We start from the raw sequence: 24,747 nt of genomic DNA, 5'->3' as shown, positions 1-24,747 counted from the left end.
ATGTCCCCAAGGTCATTGTGATGCAGGAGCTCTAACTGGGTCCATGGGGTGCTCTGGAGGTGCTGCAGGCATTCTCTGGGATTCTCTAGGGGTATCCCCAGGATGCCCTGGGAGTGCACAGAGACACAGGGCCGTGGAGCAAGCTGCTCTAGTGGAAGGTGTCCCTGCCCGTGCCTTTGGGGGTTGGAGCTGGGTGAGCTTTAAGGTCCCTTCCAGCCCAGCCCAGCCCACTCTGGGATTCCATGATTCTCTGCTGTGCCAATGTCGGTCCCTCTCCACTCCTCATAGGTGGCCGTGACGCCCTGTTCCATGGCCCACGTTGAGCTGTGACCCCTCGCATGCTGCACCTCTGGACCAAAGGCACTGAGGAAGAGCAGCCCGTGAGGGACCTCCCCGAGCCGGCTGGGCAGAGGCTGGTCCCCCCGCAGCGACTCCCGGAGCACCCCTGGGTGCCCAGCGGTCATGGGCACGATGCTGCCGCCATCCCAAAGCCCCAGTGATCTGTGGGGTGGTCTCTGGTGGCTGTAGCCCCTGTTTGAGGCCTCCATTTGTCCCCTGCAGAGCTTGGGCACATTCCCATGAACCTCCTAATCCCCCTAAACCTCCAGTTCCCTTCTGAACCCCAAATCCCTTCCATTTACTGCCATGGGCCAACAGGGGCACTGAAGAGTCAGGGTACTCTGGGTCAAATGTAACCCCTAGCTTTGGGACACTGGCTGTTCCCCAAATGCCTGCACCACCCCAGGGAGCTTTGGGGAGCTCCCCCAATGCCGAAATCCCCTTTGAACCCCCAAACTCTTCCCCTCAACACATCTCCATGCTGGGGGAATGTTGCTCACCCAAAAGCGACTGAGGGGGCCCTGGGACCCAGGTACATGGGAGATCTCCCAATATAATGTGCCTCCTACAGCGCGTTTTGGGGATCCCCCCCGAACCTCAAAATGTTCCTTGAACCCTCAAATCCCTCTGAACACCCAAATTCCTCCCGCTTGTGTCAATGGGGCTCCCTAGGGCATCCAATGAGATTCGGCTGCCCTGGGATTGATGGACCCCTCAGTCTTGGTAGACAGGGAGTCCCCCAAATAAATGAGCCACCCCAAAGAGTTTTGTGGACCAGCCTGAATCCCCAAATCCTCCCTGCATCCCCCCAAATCCCCCCAAACCCAAAGCCCACAGCTCCAAAGCCACCCCGGCTCAGCACAGTGGCACAGACTTGCTAAAAAAGGGGTGTTCCGAAAAGTGGTGTTCCCCCAACACCTGCCCTGGGGATCCATCAAGATGCTCTGGAACCCCGAACACACTGGGGGGACCCCAACATTGCTTTCGGTTCAGTAGTGAATTAGGTGGGTCTAAGGGGGTGGATCCCCAAAAGGTTCACCCCAATAAAGGGGCAAACCAAAACCACACTGCACCCCAAAGGGCCCTGGAGGCACCCAAAGCAATCGTGCTGCCCCTAAATCCTAGGGTAACCCCAAATCTCCCTGAAGCAGCACAAAAGCGTGCAGGACCCCCAAGTGGGGGCCTGGGGCAGCACAAAAGTCACCCACACCCTTCCATCCCCCCGGCCCCCCCCAGATGAACCCAGGGACCCAAAAACCTGGAGGGGCCCCACCAAACACCCGCCCCCAACTGCGGGTACCCCAGAAAAGCTGCTCCCCCCCTCCAATGCCACCCAGCCCCAAATTGCTCCTCGTTGCCCCCAAACCACACCCCATGGGGCATCCCAGCTCCCCCGTCCCTGGTATCAGGGAGTTGGGGGGGCCAGCCCCAGAGTGGGGGTTGCCTAATTTGGGATGTCCCACCAAAAGACCAAGGAGGTGTGGTGGGGGATGGAGGGCAGGAAGCTCTGCAGAGGGATCTGGACAGGCTGGATCCATGGGCTGTGGCCAATGTGTTGAGGGTCAAGAAGGCAAAGTGCCGGGTCCTGCGCTTGGGCCACAACAACCCCCTGCAATGCTCCAGGTTTGGGGAAGAGGGGCTGAAAACTGCTCATGGGAAAGGAGCTGGGGGTGCTGAGTGATGGAGCTGAACATGAGCAGCTTGTGCCCAGGCAGCCAGGAAGCTCCCAGCATCCTGGCCTGGATCAGCACCAGTGCGGCAGCAGGGCCAGGGCAGTGGTGGTGCCCCTGCACTGAGCACTGCTGAGGCCGCACCTCGAATCCTGGGTTCACCTCTGGGCCCCTCACTACAGGAGAGACATTGAGGTGCTGGAGCGGGGCCAGAGAAGAGCAATGGAGATGGTGCAGGGCCTGGAGCACAAATGTGATGGGGAAGGGCTGAGGGACCTGGGGGGGACCTGATTGCTGCCTACAACTGCCTGAGAGGAGGATGGAGCCAGGAGGGGCTGGGCTCTGCTCCCAAGGAACAAGGGATGGGACAAGAAGAAATGGCCTCAAGCTGCACCAGGGCAGGTTTAGATGGAGCTGAGGAAGAATTTCTCCGGGAAGCTAGGGACCAGGTTAGGAAAGCTGAGACCCAGTTAGAATTCAAATAGGCTCGGGATGTTAAGGATAACAGGAAGGGATTCTTCAGGTATGTAGCAAATAAAAAACAGACTAGGGACAACATAGCCCCCTTCCGGAAGCTCTCGGGAGAACTGGCTACACAGGATTTGGAGAAGGCTGAGGTTCTGAATGACTTCTTTGCCTCGCTCTTCACTGGCAAAGGCTCTGACCGCACCACCCGAGTCTTGGAAGGCAGACGCAGGGACTGTGAGAATGAAGACCTTGGGCCCACTGCAGGAGAGGAACTGGTTCGAGACCATCTTAAAAATCTAAACATGCACGTGTCCATGGGTACCGATGTAATCCATCCGCGGGTCCTGAAGGAGCTGGCGAATGAGGTTGCGAAGCCGCTGGCCATCATATTTGAGAAATCGTGGCAGTCAGGTGAAGTTCCCGATGACTGGAAAAAGGGAAATATAACCCCCATTTTCAAGAAGGGGAAAATGGATGACCCGGGGAATTACAGACCAGTCAGTCTCACCTCTGTGCCTGGCAAAATTTTGGAGCAGGTTCTCCTGAAAGGCATGCTAAGGCACATGAAAATCAACAAGGTGCTTGGTGACAGCCAGCATGGCTTCACTAAGGGGAAATCCTGCCTGACCAATGTGGTGGCCTTCTATGATGGGGCTACAGAACTGATGGACAGGGGTAGAGCAGTTGATGGCATCTACCTGGACTTGTGCAAAGCGTTCAACATGTCCCACATGACATCCTTGTCTCTAAATTGGAGCGACATCGATTTGATGGATGGACCACTCAGTGGCTAAAGAACTGGCTGGATGGCTGCACACAAAGAGTTGTGGTCAATGGCTCAATGTCCAGCTGGAGACCAGCAACGAGTGGGGTCCCTCAGGGATCGGTGTCGGGACCGGTCTTGTTCAACATCTTCGTCGCTGCCATGGACAGTGGGATTGAGAGTGCCCTCAGCAAGTTTGCTGATGACACCAAGCTGCGTGGTTCGGTTGATACCCTGGAGGGAAGGAATGCCATCCAGAGGGACCTTGACACACTTGTGAGGTAGGCTGATGCGAACCTCATGAGGTTTAACCATGCCAAGTGCAAGGTCCTACAGCTGGGTCGGAGCAGTCCCAGGCACAGCTACAGGTTGGGCAGAGAAGAGATTCAGAGCAGCCCTGTGGAGAAGGACTTGGGGGTGTTGGTTGATGAGAAAATGAACATGAGCCGGCTTCAGTGTGCACTTGCAGTCCAGAAAGCCAACCGTATCCTGGGCTGCATCAGAAGGAGCGTGACCAGCAGGTCGAAGGAGGTGATCCTGCCCCTCTACTCTGCTCTTGTGAGACCTCACCTGGAGCATTGTGTGCAGTTCTGGTGTCCTCAACATAAAAGGGACATGGAACTGTTGGAACAAGTCCAGAGGAGGCCACGAGGATGATCAGGGGACTGGAGCACCTCCCATATAAAGATAGGATGAGAAAGTTGGGGCTGTTAAGCTTGGAGAAGAGAAGGCTGCGTGGAGACCTCAGAGCAGCTTCCAGTATCTGAAGGGGGTCTATAGGGATGCTGGGTAGGGACTCTTCATTAGGGACTGTAGTGACAGGACAGGGGGCAATGGGTTAAAACTTAAACAGGGGAAGTTTAGGTTAGATATAAGGAGAAAATTCTTTCCTGTGAGGGTGGTGAGGCACTGGAATAGGTTGCCCAGGGAAGTTGTGAAAGCTCCATCCCTGGCAGTGTTCACGGCCAGGTTGGACAAGGCCTTGGGTGATATGGTTTAGTGTGAGGTGTCCCTGTCCATGGCAGCGGGGTTGGAACTTGATGATCTTAAGGTGCTTTCCAACCATAACTATTCTGTGATTCTATGAGGATTTGTCCCAGAGGCTGTGGAGCCTCCACCCATGGACATGTTCAGAAGCTGCCTGAATGAGGCCAGGAGCAACCTGATACGGCCATGACTAGCATGACCATGACTAGTCACTGATGTGACTATGACCAGCAGGACATAGTTATTGCTCAGAAAGGACATCTAGGAGGTCTCTGTTCCTATGACTGGCAAATTATACACATAAACACGTATGTATGCGTGTATATATATCAAAACACAATATTAAATGCATCCTAAACTGTATATATAGCACAGTATATTCTTGTGTTAGAAGTCAACACCAACACATACAATACTAATTTTCCTTGCCTCAGTTTAGTTGGGGTCTCAGTGATTCCTAGGGTGGGGAGGGCCCAGCTGCTATGGGCTTTTCTCAGGAAGGATGGAAACCCAAGATCTAAATGGATGATCTGATGTTTCAATGCAGTTATGGAGCAATGGGATATCATGCATGAGTCACGTGAGTGAAATGCAAATTCTTCAACAGGTCTGTGTTTGGAACCAGGCTGCTGAGTTAAATCACAGTCAAATTGGGCTTTGCCACCTCTTTTCCGGCAGCTGTAGAACTTCACCCTTTCAGTTTTCCTCCTCAAGTTCTGCCTTTCTCAAAGCCTTTAAGAGAAGCTCTAAGGAGTTTTCTAATTTATACCCACAGTGGTTTGTTAAAAACAAAGGCAAGAATGTTATCAGTAGAGTTTGCTGCAGGAGAGTTGCACTTTGGTTTGAGGCAATGGGGATTAAAGAAACTCAAAGCAAACATGCAAACAAACCAGGACCCTGAAACAGCAGGAAAATCGAAGGTAATGAAAAAACCCAACCAAAAGTCTTTATTTCCTATGCAAGAAGTCATTCCTGGCACAAATTGCAGCTCCCCCATATCCTGGTTGCTATAAAATCGCAATGCCACCAGGGAAAACAGTCACCACAGGGTTTCCCCACACACCCAAAACTTCCCTATTTCTTTAGCAGCTCATCACTCAAAGGTGAGAGATGTCCCTGATCCAACTGTGTTAACAAGCTCCACTGGGAATGGATTTGGAGCTGATGGGCTTTTAGGAAGGAGAAGGCTTGGCTGAGTCCTGGATGGAGATTTTCCACCTGTGGTCACTTGAGCTGTGGCATCTCCAGTGGGAAAAACACTCTTTAATCCAGGGGAAAATAACCCAAACAGAGATGTGACCCTGGCCAGCACTAAGAAATAAATCTTCATTCTTTTTTTTATAATTTATTCTTTATTTGTACTTTATTCTTTATCATTTACGTTGTATTTTTTTATTATATATATATTTATTTTATATATATATTATACATATTCTTATTCTTTACTCTTATTCTTTGTTCTAACTGTTTACTAAAGTTACCAGCCTGAAGCTGACTCTTCCTGTTGCCCGCAGGACATGACAGTATCCACATATGCCTGCTCTTTAGATGCCCATTTCCCCTTCAAAGCTGTATTCATCTACTTCTGAACAAAATCCATTCCTTTTTCTAAGTGATTTTTGTTCCTTCTTGGTACCATTGCTCTCTGTGGTCACCTCCAAGAGGTGCAAAATGGTCACAGGAGTCCCTCTAGGTATCAAAAGGCAGAAGTTTTGAAATAAGTAGCTAGAAAATCATGGATCAGGATTTCTTATACAACACCACCATCTATTGGATGCTGCTGGGAATATCCACTCCTTTTTATTTAAGATAAAAACTTTCCTTTACGTGCTGGGAAGCTTTGGGTAGCCAAGTGGCTTGTTCTTGCCCAGGAAACTAAGACCATCATGTTACCTCTACAGTTGGCTGATCCTATGTAGGCAGTTTATTTCCTGACCCTGTTAAAGCAATGTCAGATGGTTTAACAGCTTCAAACAAAGTCCCCTCACATTTAGAAATGATGCTTTAAACCCCACTTTTCCTAATGCAGTTTTTGGCTGAGGCTTCAGGTTGTATGAAATGTAGATTATTGCAGAATCATAGAGTAGTTTGGGTTGGAAAGGAGCTTGGTTCCACCCCTCTGCCATGGTCAGGGACCCTACACACTAGACCATGTCACCCAAGACTCTGTCCAACCTGGCCTTGAACATTGCCAGGCATGGGGCAGCCACAGCTTCTCTGGGCACCCTGTGCCAGCACCTCGGCACCCTCACAGGGAAGAGCTTCTTTGTTATCTGTAACCTGAATTCCCCCTGTTCCATTTGAACCCATCACCCCTTGTCCTGTCACTCCAAACTCTAACGAAGAGTCCCTCTCCAGCATCCTTGTAGCCCCCTTCAGACACTGGAAGCTGCTCTGAGGTCTCCACACAGCTTCTTTTCTCCAGGCTGCACAGCCCCAATGTTCTCAGCCTGGCTCCATACAGGAGCTGCTTCAGCCCCTGATCATCCTTGTATCCTCCTCTGCACTTGATCCATGTCCTTCTGTTGTTGAGGATTTCAAATTCACTCTGCCTTTTAAATGTTTATTTTTATTAAATAGTCTGTGCTATCCATACACAATTTGAAGTGCTAATTCCTGGTGGTTTAAATGATTCGTTCTCCATCAGTTGTTTCCTCTAGATCCACAGATCCCTCTCAGAAAGTGTCCCCATTGCACATCTTTACTCCTGACAAAGCCATCCCAGATTTCATAATGGAAGCAAACAAAAACATATCAGATCTCAAACCAGGTAAGGTCTCAACCTTTATCCCATGGAGGTGAAGGATTTAATTCCTTGTTGTTGATGTATGTAAATCACACCCATCACCACCTAAATAATCCCAGGGGAGCAGCTGGGCTTATTTAGGTGCTCTCTGATGCTGAATTAAATGGGTGAGGATGCCTATACAGTAACCAAGTTCCTGGGCTACTGGTGGATCCATCCTGGTAACCTGCATGGGGTAGGAAACCCACCTTTTGTTACAGAACATTAAGTGCTAGGCAGGAATAACCTGGGTCATTCCCTACTAGGGCTTTCGGGGAGCAAAAAGGTGACTTTTGTCCTTTCCTGGAAGGCCCTACAGCCCCCTCTCATCTTTGGGAGCACAGTAACAGAAGCATTTCTGATTGAAAAGTAAAGGCAGCTGCTTCAAAATGAAAAGGAAGTTGCGCTTTTATTTTTTCCTTCTAAGTAGCAGCATAAACTGAGATAAAGGAGAGCTGGATTTCTCCTACACTGAGGGTTGAACACATCTAAGAGTGCTTCCCAAGAGGTAATCTTGTTTTTGAATACAGACATGACACACTACATATTGCTATGTACTAAACCACCTTTGGGGACATCTGAAGGCTGGATAAAAATCTTAACGGCAACAATTTTGGGCTGGTATTGTTCAAATAAGACCTTCTGGTGCCATTAATTTTAAAACCTGTTGGGTGGATCCTGACCTGGCTCTTGGGAGCCCTTTGGGCTGACCCTTGCCTGGTCTGACAGCTCCCTGCCAGTTAATGTGTAATCCCCTGACTTGTTTTACCCCTGGCTCTGTGAATACCACAAAGGACAAGGCTCTGGAAGGACGGGTAGATGCTGCATGGGGAAGACAGAGCAGCATTACCCTTCTAGCTGGAGCCTGGAGAAGCTGGGAGTATTAAAACCCATTTCAAGTGGATCTGAGAGCAAAGACGAAGAAATCCCTGATATGAAAACTTTGCTTTGTCCTGTGGCATCCACAGGATCCACAGGCCTTGTAGCAAACCCTACCTCCTCTGCTTTATTTCAGGGCAGCAGAAACCATCCCCTTGAGGAATCAGAGGGATGCTGGTGCTGTGAGCATGGGGCTCTTTTGCTTCATATTTTAAACGATCCCTTTCTTCACTCATTTGATAGTTTGTGCTGTAAGACTCTCGAAAGAGCAGCTAGCCAAACAGTGTGTTTTAGCTCGAGAGAGCTGGAACCTTCCCCTTGTTCCTGTTCTGAGATCTTGAAGATAACATCCACCATGATGGCTTCGGACTGTCAGAGGGGAGATTGAGATGAACTCTTAGGCAGAAGCTCTTCCCTGTGAGGGTGCTGAGGCGCTGGCACAGGGTGCCCAGAGAAGCTGTGGCTGCCCCACCCCTGGCAGTGCTCAAGGCCAGGCTGGACACAGGAGCTTGGAGCAAGCTGCTCTAGTGGAAGGGGTCTGCTCGTGGCAGGGATTGGAGCAGGATGAGCTTTAAGGTCTCTTCCAACACAAACTACTCTGGGATTCTATGGTTCTATGAGAGCAAGCTAACTGCTACCTAACCAGGAGGTTGTGATGCAAGGTTTTGCTTGGCTGTAGAGTCTCAACAGCAGCTGGATGTTCCCTTATCCATGTCAAGAGTTGCATCTTGGATAATACTAGCAACAGTCTGCTTGGTGAGCCCTAGGGCAGCTTGTTGAAAGCTTGGCCAAAAAACAAGATCTTACCAAATCGGAGTAGGAAAGCCACAAATGGAGGTCCTTTCCCCAGGAATACAGGGATAAATATTCAGTTAACTCTTCAGCAGAGTGTGGACCCACAACCTGCATGGATAATATCTAAACGAGGGCAGCAAGGTGTGGATTTTCAGATTAATTTATCTCCATTCCAGTGAGTGTGCTCAAGCTGCAGGGAGATGTGATTGCTGGGGGGGGAAGTTGTCGTGTATAGCACAAGCTGCAGCCTTAGAAACATCCCAGCTTTCATATCTGCACCTTGGAACACTTCAGACCAAGCAGCTGGTTTGTCAAGCAAGAAAAAGTGAGGGTGAGTCTTTGTTAATTGTGAGCTTCAGGTCAATTGTCCCCTGGCAGGAGATGTGTGTGTCTGGGCAGGTGGATGCTGCCTCAGGAGGGGATTGAGCCCCAGACCCAAACACTTCGATTTTCATTACTTGGGTCACATCTTCCAGCTCCGTGGTGATGGCTCAGGAGCTGCTTTGCCTCCAGCATGTCTATGTGAGCAGTGAAAAGCAGCTCTAAATCCCCATTAATAACACCAGGAGACCACACGTGTTGCTCACAGGACATCTGAAATGAGGAGTCTGGCTCTGGAGGGGGAGCTCACCCCTTCAGCAAAGGGTCATCAAATAATGATGACTTAAGCATGGCTCTGCTTGTCAGATACCAGCCACGCGCACTCCTGCTTTGCTCTCTGGTGTAACTCTGTCAAGTGATGATTAATGTTAGGCAAGATAAATCAATGAGGATTTATTCTACCTGTCGTAAGCTGTGGTAATAGGAGCTGCTGGTTTCTCCCAGGGAGAACTTATCTTTGGTCAAACCCGAATATATCTTTTGTCTCCAAGTTAGGCATCTTGTCTAAAGCAAAATGAGGCAAGAAATCCTGGTTCTGCACCATCCTACCCTAAGGAAAGCCACATTTGCTCTCAAAGAGCTCCTCCTGGGTCACAGAGAATAGCTGTTTATTCCTCATGTACTCACCCTGGACTGGCAGCACCTAAAAGATGAGAAATAATTTCCTTTTCCCAGCAGTTACTGGGGAATTCAAGGACTTCCATGTGTCAATGGCTTGAGAGGAACTATGAGGAACCCTGCAGTTTATTTATTCTGCTGTTGCCCTCCCTCCTTTGCCTTAAAATACCTACTTGCTTCCAAGTATGTTGCTGGTGGTTGTGGTGTTCAGCCAAGACTGGCCTTGGGAACTTGGTGTTTTCCTCTCTCAAAGAGAATTTACCTTATATTGACTTGTATGTATGTAAGTGGTGTAACTGATTGATGGACAAAACCTGACATTCTTAATATTATTGAGGTATTTGGGCCTATTCAGCATTTCAATTTGAAGACATAAATCAGGCAAACTGCTTATAGATTCACTATGGTTGAAGATAATTATATGTCCCCCTCTGAGCTTATTCTCCTGGGCTTCACAAACAGGGAAGACCTGTGGGTGATGTGCTTTGTCTTATTCCTTGCCATCTCTGTGGTTACCTTTATAGGAAACCTGCAATTAATTGCATTAATCAAAATGGATTCCTGCCTACACACCCCCATGTACTTTTTCCTAAGCCACTTGTCTCTCCTGGATGTCTGCTAGTCCTCTACCATCATCCCTCAAGCCTTGCTCAATGTTCTAGTGGAGAAGAAGGTGATTTCCTTCATTAGGTGTGCCACTCAGCTCTTCTGCTTGCAACCTGTGCCACCACCGAGTGCTACGTGCTGGCTGCTATGGCTTATCGCTATATGGGCATTTGTAACCCATTGTACCATTCTCGTACTCCATGGTCATGTTCCAAAGGCTTTGCAATAGGGATGTTGGCTGATGCCTACTTAGCTGGCGTGATCAGCTCTACCACACACACGGTTTCCATATCTCGTCTCCCATTCTGTCGGTCCAAGACGATCAATCACTTCTTCTGTGATGGACCACCACTGCTAGACCTCTCCTGCTCTGACACCCCTGCCATCGAGGTGATGGCTGCTGCCGTGGTGGGGTTCAAGGTACTGAGCACCACGGTCTTCATCCTCATCTCCTACTTGTCGGTCCTTTCCACTGTCACGCGGATGCAGTCTGTGGTTGGTCAACGTAAAGCTTTCTCCACCTGTGCCTCTCACTTCATCTCCATTGCTTTGTACTACAGCAGCTCCCTCTTCATGTACCTGCACCCCAGCTCCAGCCAGTCCTCAAAGCATGACGAGGCGGTCTCCATGCTGTACTCTGTGGCTGTCCCCATGCTGAACCCACTCATCTACAGCCTAAGAAATGCAGATATGAAGAATGCCATGAGGAGAGCAAAAAGTAGAGTCCTCTGCTCTTTGTCCATTCATGGTTCCTAGTCAGCTGAAAGGAGAGGGCTACCCTGCCCTGGTGAGGAGAACAAGCAGGCTGGATATTGCACCTTCAAGGATGGCTGGATATTGGACGTTGAAGAGGATGGCTGGATAAAGCACCTTCAAGGATGGGTGGATATTTACGTTCAAGGACGGGTGGATATAGCACCTTCACAAAGCAGGAACTAAACATACTTGGAAGCATGACACCGGGAAAACACGCTTCTCCTTAAACCAAGGCTACATTTTGTGCTGGCATGGACAGGACTTTCCCTGTCTGCAGCCTGAAACCTGACAGTGACTGTGTACTGGAAAGAAAGTTGTTGTCCAAAGTGATTGTTACTTAAATAGTACTTGAAGTTAATATATTTTATTATTTAAATGCTATTAAACATAACAATAAACTTTACTTCAGGCTTCAGAGAGCAAAAGGGAGAAGGTGATGGATTTGCCCTGCTGGCATCAAACCAACTGGTATCTGAGCTCATGTTTTATATTAGCAAATGATTTCTGGTGTTATTTCTGGTTTTAAGGAAATATTAACTGGTATTTCCAGGTATTTCAACTCCAGCCCACAAGGTTTGGTCATGTGAAATGACAGAGGGGATATTGAGGTGAGCTCTTAGGCAGAAGCTCTTCCCTGTGAGGGTGCTGAGGCACTGGCACAGGGTGCCCAGAGAACCTGAGGCTGTCGCATCCTTGCCAGTTTTCAAGGCCAGGTTGGACACAGGGGCTTGGAGCAAGCTGCTCTAGTGGAAGGGGTCCAAGCCCATGGCAGGGGTTGGAGCTGGATGAGCTTTAAGGTCCCTTCCAACACAAACTAGGATGCGATTGTATGAAATAAAGCTTTGACAGTCTGTTGGTCAACAAAGCCCTTGTGCTAAATGGGGACAATTCATATCTGAGCCTCTGCTCTGCTGCGAATTTAAGTAGGGGGGTAAAGAGCCTGAGTGCTTTTAGGAGGGAGGATCCAATGCTTTTGACCAAAGTGTTGTACAATCACTAGTAAAGTGTATGGAAATAAATGCACCTGATGGAAAGGACTCCTCATGACCAGCACAAACCATCTACACAGAGGATGCTTTGTTGTGCTTGTTTTCAGCTCCCTTCAATGCAATATTAGATGATCTCTGTGAATGTAAAGGGCTTCCTCAGGGAAATACTGAAAGGAAGATGTATGTGACAGATGGGGAAATACAAAGCAAAGTGTCCTGGGCCTGTCTTCCTGGGTAGGTCTCTGCAGGAGAACTGGTCTTGGAGGTGCTGATGCAGCCAGGAAGACTTTGGGGAGAGAGGAATTGAGAGGTTGTTTTGCTGATCAAGTCAAACTAATTATCCGATGGAGGAGGGTCCTCTGGGAGAACAGTTTGCACAACACAAGCCTCTGAGGTAATGCCTCCTGTGAGATAAAACCCCTCCACCAGCCAGCCTGGAGCATCCTGCTCCGAAGCATCTCTCCTTCAACCCATCGCATGGTCTCCCGGAGGAGCTGCAGGCACTGCATCCACCACCACCTTCCTCTTTAACCAAGCAGGTACAAAAGGGTTTGATGGGTGGTGGGTCCAGTTTGACCCTGGTCTTGCTGCCTCTCACATGCTTGATGACATGTTGAAATTCACTCTTCTTCAGGGACTGTATTGATAGGGCAAGGGGTGATGGGTTTAAACTGAAACAGAGAAATTCAGGTTGGAAATAAGGAAGAAGCTCTTCCCTGTGAGGGTGCTGAGGCGCTGGCACAGGGTGCCCAGAGAAGCTGTGGCTGCCCCATCCCTGGCAGTGTTCATGGCCAGGCTGGACACAGGGGCTTGGAGCAAGCTGCTCTGGTGGAAGGTGTGCCTGCCTGTGTCAGGGTTTGGAGCTGTGTGAGCTTTAATTTCCCTTCAACCCAAACCATTCTGTGATAACCCATGGTGTGAATAAAAGTGCCCTAGTATGCCTAAAAACACCAATATTCCTGACCCCATCTACAACAGATTTAGCAATATTTTAGCATGAAAATATCCAAGCTAAAGCCTTAAAATTTTGGTTTATATATGGTATGTTTTGTGTTTTACACCCTTAGGTGGATATTTGGGTTGGTCATAGGAAGCTCGCTGCATTCCCAGCAAAGCTCTGCTGGAGCCAAGTCCACTGCTTTCCCTTAACATTATGCAGGGTGGGGGTTCTTCAAAAGCAGATAAACTTAGAACTTAAAACAAATTTCAAGTACATGGCTTTGTGTGGTGTTGAAAAGGATGCAGCACAAGTAATGAATCTACAGAAGAGCACTGATCCACTCTGAAAAATACAAAAAAGGGAGAAAAATAATCCTTAAAATTCCCAGAAATCAGTGAAGAAAATACAACATCTTTTCTGTTTTCCACATTTTGTAATGTACTTATTTGGTTTTATTGTATTACGTTTGGATAGACATGATGTTTCTCGCTGTTTCTTTAGTGATGTGTATATCAATCATTGTAGAATTATTCTCTTTTAATTTCAGGCTGTGTAATGAGCTCCTTCACCTCTTTGACTTCAGATCTTGAGTTACAGACAGAAATACACCATTACAAATATACCTTTTTCTATTGCATTTACTTTGTGGATTAAACTCCAACTAAACTTCCACATCATTTCTCTTGTAGGGATGTATTTCAGTGGTTCCTTTCATTTCAATCCAAATCCATCAACTTGTTGAAATGACAGATACAGGAAACCTCACGGTTCTCTCCGGCTTCATCCTTCTGGGTTTCTCTGATGCCCCAGAGCTACAAACCACCATCTTCACAGTCTTCTTATCCCTCTATGTTTTCATGGTGCTGGGGAACCTGACGATGATCCTGCTGATCAACACTGACCCCCACCTCCACATTCCCATGTACTTCTTCCTGAGCCACTTATCTTGCATGGATGTTTGCCTTTCCTCTGCTATCATCCCAAAAGCTCTGGAGACCTTCCTGCTGGGGGGAAGCCACATCTCCTTTTGGGGTTGCTTTGCCCAGATGTATATTTTCGTGGCTCTACTTGTCTGTGAGACCTTCCTGCTTGGGGTAATGGCTTAAGACCGATACATGGCTGTGTGCAAGCCCCTGCTCTACACCACTACCATGACCAGGGCGCGTTGCTATGGCATGATGGTGCTGGTGTACACCATCGGGTTCCTCACCTCCCTGGTGCACATCACACTGGCAGGGAGGTTGTCCTTCTGTCAGGCCAGGAGCATCAACCACTTCTTCTGTGAGCTGCCCACCCTCCTGCAGCTCTCCTGCTCAGACACAAGCACAAATGAGGTCTTGCAGGTTTACAACACTGTGTTTAACGCCATGGTCTCTCTCCTGATGATCCTGGTGTCCTACACCTACATCCTCCACACCGTCCTGCAGATCCCTTTGGCCACGAGGAGGCTGAAGGTCTTCTCTACCTGCACCTCCCACTTGGCTGCCATCACCATCTTCTATGCACCCGGGATCCTCACCTACGTCCAGCCTCATGAGGCATCCTCATGGGATCAGACAAAGCTTGTGTCGGTGTGTTACTGCATCCTCACCCCAACCCTCAACCCCCTCATCTACAGCCTGAGGAACAAGGAGGTGAAGGGGGCTCTGAGGAGGCTGTGGGAGAGAAAGCTGCTGCCACATCTATGCAGGGTTTGAAAGCACATTTGGAGCTCTTCAGTACTGTGGAGGTAAGGAAGGAATATGTGGAATATGTGATTATGGAACTGAGCATTACTGGCCATTATTGGTCATTCTTGCTCACTACTGGTCATTATTACAGCAAGTGCAGGGTACGGAAACCAGCACAACGAATGGTTCTCTTCAAGTAGCCTCAGGTTGTTTTAAGCGAGGCCTGAGCCTTCAGTAATCCATCCAAATAAGTATCAGGTATTTAATAGCAGGCCTGAGACAGCACCATGTGTTTTCTGTCTAAATTGTGTTAAATGAAAGTAGAGCCCACAAAAAGGTGGCTCAGACTTCACATAAGGCACTGACGTCTGTCTACATTGCCTGATCTATAAGCATTTCCTCAATGATGAACTGGTGGAAGGTCAAGAGGATTTGATACAGCTCTGGTGTCCCCAACACAAGGAGGACATGGAGCTGCTGGAGCAAGTCCAGAGATGCAACAAGGATGTTCAGAGGCTGGAGCACCTCCCGTATGGGGCCAGGCTGAGAACACTGGGGCTGTGCAGCCTGGAGAAGAGAAGCTGCTTAGAGTCCACAGAGCAGCTTTCAGTGTCTGAAGGGGACTACAAGAAGCCTGCAGGAGGGCTTTGGCCAAGGGCCTGTAGGGACAGGCCAAGGGGAATGTCTTGAACCTGCCTGAGGGGAGAGTGAGATGAGCTCTTAGGCAGAAGCTCTTCCCTGTGAGGGTGCTGAGGCACTGGCACAGGGTGCCCAGAGAAGCTGTGGCTGCCCCATCCCTGGCAGTGTTCAAGGCCAGGTTGGACACAGGAGCTTGGATGACATGGTCTAGTGTGTAGTGTCCCTGACCATGGCAGGGGGTTGGAACCAAGGTCCTTTCCAACCCAAACCACTCTATGATTCTACAATAATCTACATTTCATACAACCTGAAGCCTCAGCCAAGAACTGCATTAGGAAAAGTGGGGTTTAAAGCATCATTTCTAAATGTGAGAGGACTTTGAAGCTGTTAAACTATCTGACATTGCTTTAACAGGGTCAGGAAATAAACTGTCTACATAGGATCAGCCAACTGTAGAGGCAACATGATGGCCTTAGTTTATTTATCTATTATTTCTCAGTTTCTTGGGTAAGAACAAGCCACTTGGCTACCCAAAGCTTCCCAGCACGTAAGAAAAAGGTGGTTTTATCTTAAATGAAAGGAGTGACTATTGCAGAAACCTCCACTAAATGGTGGTGTTGTATAAGAAATCCCGATCCATGAGTTTCTAGCCACTTACTTCAAAACTTCTGCCTTTTGATACCTAGAGGGACACCTGTGACAATTTTGCACCTCTTGGAGGTGACCACAGAGAGCAATGGTACCAAGAAGGAACAAAAATCGCATAGAAAAAGAAATGAATTTTGTTCAGAAGTAGATGAATACAGCTTTGAAGGGGAAATGGGCATCTAAAGAGCAGGCATATGTGGATACTGTCATGTCCTGCTGGCAACAGTAAGAGTCAGCTTCAGGATGGTAACTTTAGTAAATTAAAGAATAAGAATATATATATTATATATATATAATAAATATATATATATAATAAGAAATAAAATGTAAAGGATAAAGTATAAAGTATAAATAAAGAAGAAAGTATAAAAAAAGAATAAAGATTTATTCCTTAGTGCTGGCCAGGGTAACATCCCTGTTTGGGTTATTTTGCCCTGGATTAAAGAGTGTTTTTCCCACTGGAGATGCCACAGTTCAAGTGACCACAGGTGGAAAATCCCCATCCAGGACTCAGCCAAGCCTTCTCCTTCCTATCAGCCCATCAGCTCCAAATCCATTCCCAGTGGAGCTTGTTAACACAGTTGGATCAGGGACATCTCTCACCTTTGAGTGATGAGCTGTTAAAGAAATGGGGAAGTTTTGGGTGTGTGGGGAAACCCTGTGGTGACTGTTTTCCCTGGTGGCATTGCGATTTTACAGCAACCAAGATATGGGGGAGCTGCAATTTGTGCCAGGAATGACTTCTTGCATAGGAAATAAAGACTTATGATTGGGTTTTTTCATTACCTTTGATTTTCCCGTTGTTTCAGTGTTTTGGTGTGTTTCCATGTTCTCTTTGGGTTTCTCTAATCCCCATTGCCTCAAACCAAGGTGCAACTCTCCTGCGGCAAATTCTACTGATAACATTCTTGCCTTTGTTTTTAACAAACCACTGTGGGTATAAATTAGAAAACTCCTTAGAGCTTCTCTTAAAGGCTTTGAGAAAGGCAGAACTTGAGGAGGAAAACTGAAAGGGTGAAGTTCCACAGCTCCCTGAAAAGAGGTGGCAAAGCCCAATTTGACTGTGATTTAACTCAGCAGCCTGGTTCCAAACACAGACCTGTTGTAGAATTTGCATTTCACTCACTTGGCTCATGCACAATACCCATTCCTCCATAACTGCATTAAAAGATCAGTTCATCCATTTAGATCTTGGGTTTCCATCCTTCCTTGGAAAAGCCCATAGCAGCAGATGGACCCTCCCCACCCTATAAATTACTGAGACCCCAACTAAACTGAGGCAAGGAAAATCAGTATCGTGGGTTTTGGTGTTGACATTTAACACAAGGATATATTGTGTTATATATAAATATAGAGCTTAGGACGCATTTAATATTGTGTTTTTATATATATACAGACATATACATATATGTTTATGTGTATAATTTGCCAGTCATAGGAACAGAGACCTCCTAGATGTCCTTTCTGATCAATAACTGTGTCCTGCTGGTCATAGTCACATCAGTGACTAGTCATGGTCACATCAGGTTGCTCCTGGCCTCATTCAGGCAGCTTCTGAACATGTCCATGGGTGGAGGCTCCACAGCCTCAGGGACAAATCCTCATGTTACCCACATCCCTGGATCAGAGTTTTCAGAGCCTGACTGTGATTCTTTCTGCAGTTCTCCACAGAGCATCCTTCATCTCTTTGTTCCTCAAGCTCTAGATGAGGGGGTTGAGCATGGGGATCACCACCGTGTAGAAAACAGAGACCACTTTGTCAGTGTTCAGGAAGTAACTAGAGCTAGGGCGTAAATACATGAAGATGGTTGTTCCATACAACATGGTCACCACAATCAGGTGGGACATGCAGGTGGAAAAGGCTTTTTTCCTGCCCTCAGCAGAACGGACACTCAGGATGGCAAAGAAGATGAAGAGGTAGGAGACCAGAATGGCAGAGATGGTGCTGAGCTCAATGACACCAGCCAAGGAGAAGAGGATCATCTCATTGATGTACGTGCTGGCACAGGACAGAGCCAGGAGAGGAGGAACATCACAGAAGAAGTGGTTGATGACATTGGAGCTGCAGAAGGGCAGCCTGATGATGAAGGTCATCTGAATGATGGAGTTCAGGACACCCCCAATATAGCACACTACCACCAGTCCCACACATAACCTCTGAGTCATGACAGAGGAGTAGAGCAAGGGGGTTGCAGATGGCCACGTACCGGTCATAGGCCATGACAGCCAGCAGGAAAAACTCAGTTGTCACAAAGACGATGCAGAAGAACGCTTGACCCATACAGCCAGCAAAGGAAATGGTCTTCTTCTCCCATAGGAAGTTGACCAAAGTCCTGGGGGCTACCACAGAGGAGAAGCAGATGTGAACAATGGAGAGGCTTCCCAGGAAGAAGTACATGGATGTGTGGAGCTGTGGGTGACCTTGGATGGCTACAATTATCCCTGCGTTGCCCAGAAGGGTGACAGTGTAGATGAGCAGCAACAGCACAAAAAGGGCTGCCTTCATCTCCACTTGGTCACTGAGACCCTTGAGAATGAACTCTGCTGCTGAGGTGAGATTCTGCTCTGCCATTCAGGGCTTTTGTATCTGGCAAGGAAGGAAAAAAGTCTGGAAAATACAGGACAGTGTTAACCATGCCTTTATTTGAACTGGAATGGGATAACTTGACAATTAGCACCCTGTGCACCGAGGGCATCCCCACTATTCATTTCCAGGGAGCTACAGTGGAATGGACTGCTCTGTGGCCATCTGCTCCAAGCTTGCCCTCTTACACAGCCCAAGGAAAGAGGAGGCCCCTTCTGAAGTGAGAGCATCCCAGCTTCCCCAAACACCTCTGAGCAGATCCATTTGTATCACTCAATTCCATTTTGGTACCTACAGTTTGATGAGACCAATGGCTACAGCAGCGGAGAGGGATCGATGTGACACAAACCAAGCCACCAGCTCTGCCCTTGATCCCCTGTGATCAAGTTTCTCTGAAGACAGCTCTGATTTTGGAAGCAGCTTCTGGCTATAACTCATATAAGACTAAAAGCACAGTAGCTTTCCTTTGGTGGTTTTGGAAAAGTCATTGAGATGAAGGAAAAAGAGCCTTTAATTTGCTGGGAATTAAGGAAGGAGAAGGGAAGGGGTGCTGTATGACCCTAAAACTCATTCAGGACATGAAGAATTTAATATTACAGTCTTGGAAACCTTGGGGAGGTGAAGCCAGGAGATCACATGGGTCTGAAGATGTTATTCCCTTGGTACAATTGAGAGAATATACAAATAAGAGGAGTCAACACCATGATGACACCATTGAACTCTGCTAAGGCAAACTCACTCAACTCTGGTTGTCTAAATTAGGCATTAAGTTAAGCTGCTCACCCTCATGAAAGTGTGAATTACAGGTTTCTGTCCCTGATAACATGAAGGTTCGGAATAAAACAATTAAATCTTTACAGGATTAAAGATGAGAATTAAAATCTTACCCCTCCAGATGAGTGTCAGGACCAGAAGACTCAGCGAAGATCCATTCTCCATCAACAGAATATTTCTTTGTAGAAATATTCTTTACATTTTAAAGTGAATATCACTATTTCAGGGCCAGTGGTTAGGTTCATCTGTCCTTGTGAGTTTTCTCGTCTCTTATTTTGCAAGGTTCCTTAAACATACCATAAGCACCATGATAAGCACCAGTGGCTAAATGGGCTGCAAGAAAGATGGAGAAGGGCTTTGGACAGGGGCCTGTAGGGACAGGCCAAGGAGAATGGCTTGAACCTGCCAGAGGGGAGACTGAGATGAGCTCTTAGGCACAAGCTCTTCTCTCTGAGGTTGCTGAGACGCTGGCACAGGGTGCCCAGAGAAGCTGTGGCTGCCCCATCCCTGGCAGTGTTCAAGGCCAGGTTGGACACAGGGGCGTGGAGCAAGCTGCTCTAGTGGAAGGTGTCCCTGCCCGTGGCAGGGGTAGGAGCTGGATGAGCTTTAAACTCCCTTCCAACCCAAAGCAGGCTGGGATTCTATAAGTACATCCCAGCAGGAATATTTCATCTCTTTAAAACCAACACAGAGGAGCAAATCTTTACCTGGCACAATTCTGAGCAGCCTCCCCAGTTGCTGCAGTGATTTCTACCAGAGCAGGGCTAACATGGACCTTTCATGGTATGGTCTCACATACCTGTGGAAGGGGGTCACCTCTTACAGCTGTAAATTCTCTTCCACATTAGATGACACTGGATATCTGCACAGCAAATCGAGGGGATTATCTCTTGAAGGCATCTTCCTAGATTCCAAACAAGAATGTCTCTCCTGAATCTCCAAGAGCTTCCAGCCTATTTTCATCAGATGAAGTTCTTCACTTGCACCAATGTGTTGCCTTTGTATCTCTCCCTGCAGGTCTTTAAAGGCAACAGACACAAACACTTAAAGAATAAGTGTTTGTCACAGTTTTGGCTACAGTTCAGGGCTCTAAGACATGTGAACCTTGGTTGTATATTGCTGGCCCCTGAATGAGAACCCATGAGTCACAACAGCCTAAACTACTAATAAAGGCTTAGCTTTAGATTGGATCTAAGGAGGAAATTCTTTCCTGTTAGTGTGGTGAGGCACTGGAATAGGGTGCCCAGGGAGGTTGTGATTGCTCCATCCCTGGCAGTGTTCAAGACCAGGTTGGATGAGGCCTTGGATGACATGGTTTAATGTGAGGTGTCCCTGCCCACGGCAGGGGGGTTGGAACTTGATGATCTTAAGGTGGTTTCCAACCCTAACTATTCTTTGATTCTGTGATTCTATGCACACAGGCTGATGGAATATCTCTTCTAATTATTGTCACAAAGATGTCTAACCTGTTACAACATTCAGCATAAGAACAGTGACCTCCTAGATGTCCTTTCTGAACAATAACTATGTCCTGTGGTCTTCATGGTAACATCAGGTTGCTCCTGGCCTCATTCACCTTTGAATATGAGGGGGAATCCCTCCCCAGGCTGCAGCTTCACAAGAGATTTCACTTCAAAGAAGGGAATTGTAAGCAATGGAATTCATAACTGAGAATGATGAACTGTGCTGAGACCATCCAGTGGTAAGGAGAATTTGGGCACATCAAGGGCTCATCCCATTCATATTAAGGGGTGTTACATTCATCTGAAGTCCTATTTACTTAAATGGTGAGGTAAAAGGAAATAATCTGGAAATGAGCACCCACATGCCATGTCCATGACCAGATCATCCTAAAGCACACCAGGGAAAACTAAATTGTCTATGTCACTTACAAAGTAAGCCTGTTGATGGTGACTTAGGTCGGGGGAAAAGTGTCTTCTACTTGTGGTCAACAAAGGAGCCACAATCAATGCAATTAAATGATGAAAAGTTAGGAAGGACAGAGGCCTTTGAAATCAGACCAGAAAATAACACTTGAATGTAATGTTCGATTTCTCACTCTAATTTCCCTCACTGAACAGACTATCTCCTAAGTTGCCCATGTACGGATAGAATCTGGGTGGAGAGGGACTGGCAGAACAGTGAGCACTGGCTGGGCTGTTGGGTGCAGAGGGTGACAGATTCTAGTCTGCAGGAGCCTGGAGACTGCCACAGGGGTTTGTCTTCTAAATCTGTCTAAACAGAACCAAAAGAGAACACCATGGGGTGCAGGACCCATCCCACAGTATCTGAGCAGGAGCAGTAGGGCAGGAACAGAGACCTGGGCCAAGGTCAGCCAAGATTCCAGGGTGTCAAGCAAGTAAGGGATTATGAGGCAGGTCCAAGACCAAGCCAAACCAAGCCAACACAGGTCAAATCAATCCCCCGATCACAGTCAGGTTCAGCAATCGCTAGGAAGATACATGAGCAAGCTTTGGTCACCATCAAAGGATTCCATAGATGTGCACAACTCCTGCTAAAACAAAAACTCAAAAATAGCCCAACTTCCCTGGGCTGAGCTTAAATAGAGGTGGGGGGCAAATGGGTGGAGGGTGGGGATGACGCCCCAGCTGAGGCTGCTCAGGGGGATAAAGGCCTATTAGCTCACCCTGGGACAATTCATCACTGCCTCAAATGCCCATTTCTCATCCTTCAATAGAGTGGAAGCCCTAAGGCACCAGCTCAGGTGTTGGCCATCCAGGCACTATATGTGGATAATCCCACTGGGGCTGGAAAAATGGGCACTCAAGTGTTCACAGAGGGATATCAGCAGCTCCAGAGAAGGAGTCACTTGTGGTTCCTGTCGCATTTAGGGACCCTCTACAAGATCTGAAATGTCTCTAAACCCATTCTTATTCTGTTGGCAACAACAGGCAGAATGCTTGGCATGGTGCATAAATATGCCAGAAGCATCCCAAGAGCTTCTCATCACTGGTGCTGCTGTGTAGCTGTGCTCAGGGACACCTCATGCACTCCATGACTCTCAGGTGCCCAAGCACCACAATGCCTTTCAGAGGTGATTTCACACCCTTTGCTTTTTCCTTCTCTTTGTTTTCCTCTGGGAAAGCATGAGCAGCCGTGGAGGCTTCCTCCCAGGAGAGCACATGCAACTGTATTTACAGCCCCAGCACCACAAGCTGGGCTCTTGGAGTCTGGCAGGAGCTCACCTCTCTTCACATCAGGGGCTTAACAGAGCTGATGCGGCACATAGATGTTCTCTGCTGCACTGGGGATAAACCCTTGGCTCCTATCAGTCGGTGGCAGAAGGAAGTCACAGGAGGTAACACCAACACAAAGCAGAGCCTCACCTGAATTTAGGCAGTGGGCTTGTGTCTGCATGTTCTCACTTCCTCTTTGGAAAAGCTGTGTCAGAAAACAGCCTTACCAATGTGGGTTTTCTTTATAAGAAGAGGGAGCAATGTCTGATGCAGGCTGTGTTTCTTTTACATCGGCAGCTAAAGCAAGATTCACTGAACTACCCAAGAGTTAAATGAGGATGAATCTTATTTTGTCATAAAGAAATGCAGCATTTCAGGTTGTCAACAGAATATGGTCACTAACAAATCAGCCTTTGGAATCAGCCTCTTATAACACCAACTCTTTTCTAAGGCAAGCAACATAATGCCCATAGGTTTAGGATGCTTCAGCATGCTGGAACTCAGAAAGGTAGAAATCATGACTTTAGCAATGTGAATTTTATACTTTTTTAATTATAGATAACACTTTGATATATGCGATTTTAAGACTGGCATTAGAATTAAAAGCCAAGGGAAAATATCTGGAGGTCATTAATGTGTAAGCTACGATTTCAATGGGAATGTGACTTTCTCTTGCTCAAGGTTTACTTGAGCTCCTATGAGTTTCCTCTAAGCTGTCTTCTGACACAAACTGCCTCCAATCTGAAAGTGAATAAAGATCTGATTCTTCACTCAAACCTGAAAAATCAGGTGCTTGAATAAATCCATAGTTTATGTTTCTCAGCATAGAAGAATGAAAATGGCATTTTTTGCTTCATCGCACTCTCTGTTTTTTTCTAAGTACCTCAAATGAAGAACAAAATCATATAATTTGGGTTTACAAAATACAATACAAAACACCAAAATGCCAAAACATGGCAGTTAAACTGGTGATCGATTGTAGCTAAGTATGGTCCAAAAGTGAATTTCTGTTTGCAATGATTTTGATGTTTTCCTTCCTTTTGCCTTGGTAGGTAACACCTGGTCATGAGAGGAAATCACACGCAGACTAAATTTGTCTTCTTGGGAATTACAGACAGACCATGTGCGCAGACCCCTCCTTTTGTCTTGTTTCTCCTGATTTACGTTGTCGCTTTGGAGGGGAACTTTGGCATTATCATCTTGGTTCGGGTGTCTCCCAGCCTCCATACCCCCATATACTTCTTCCTCTCCCATTTTGCCTTCACTGACATCTGCTGTTCTACAGTCATCTGCCCCAGGATGCTGGCAGACCTGTTATCAGAGGACAAAACCATTTCTTTCACTGCCTGCATGATGCAGTTCCTCACCTTTGCATTCTTTGCTGCCATTGAGTGTCACCTGCTGGCCATGATGGCCTACGACTGGCACATTGCTATCTGCCACCCCCTGCTTTATGTGACCTTCATCTCCAGAGGCGTCTGCTGGCAGCTGGTAGCATCATCCTACCTATTTGCCTTTCTCGGTGCCATCATCTGCACATGGTGCGTGGTTGGAGGTTCTTTCTGTGGTCCCAACCACATTGACCACTTCTTCTGTGACGATGTTCCTGTGCTAAAGCTCGTGTGCTCTGACACGCACAGCACTGAGATGATCCGTCTTTTACACCGTGGTCACCCCAACGCTAAACCCATTCATCTACACCCTGAGGATCAAGGAGGTGAAGTGCCCTCTGCTGAAGTGCAGGAGGAGGTTGTTCAACCACTGGCAACATGCAAGACTTGTATCATGCAGGACATGAATACATCAAGTGAGAACGCCTAAACTAATGGGATTTTCCACTAATCCTCATGACTTTATGTAAGTTCTTTCACAGTTCCTGCACAACAGCCAATGAGAGCATTTAATGAGAAATAGAACCCCCATCGCATATTCCTAGGAAGGACACCAAGAGGAGCAGCAACTTCAAACTTCATTTCACTTCTCAGCCATCAGCGTGTAGGAACAGATTACCTTGAATTATCCCAGGCCTCTTTTTCCTCACAGGAAACACCAATCAGCTTTATTCAATTCTCACTTTTGTCACTGATAAATATCCACTTTTCTTGCAAGATTCTTGACCTTGTCCCTCACCTCCAATATGCGTACTATGTGTGTATGTGTGTAAATATACGTATGTGTGACAGGAATACAAATAAAATGTATAAAACTGGTATTAGACATAATGTGACACAAACAGACTTGGACTCAATGTGTGGATCT

At 47.3% G+C, this 24,747-nt stretch overlaps 1 pseudogene; it reads right to left on the bottom strand.

The window, feature by feature from the left end:
• Positions 1-17,565: 17,565 nt before the first annotated feature.
• LOC133282347 (olfactory receptor 5A1-like) lies at positions 17,566-20,163 on the bottom strand (annotated as a pseudogene).
• Positions 20,164-24,747: the final 4,584 nt, after the last annotated feature.

The sequence above is a fragment of the Pezoporus flaviventris genome, unplaced genomic scaffold (assembly GCF_033815535.1).
Source record: "Pezoporus flaviventris isolate CSIRO_AGI_PZ_B2104156 unplaced genomic scaffold, CSIRO_AGI_Pfla_v1 ptg000116l, whole genome shotgun sequence".
In the NCBI taxonomy this organism is placed as follows: domain Eukaryota; kingdom Metazoa; phylum Chordata; class Aves; order Psittaciformes; family Psittacidae; genus Pezoporus; species Pezoporus flaviventris.
The sequence above is the reverse complement of the archived record's forward strand: the minus strand, read 5'-3'. Positions and strand labels throughout refer to the sequence as shown.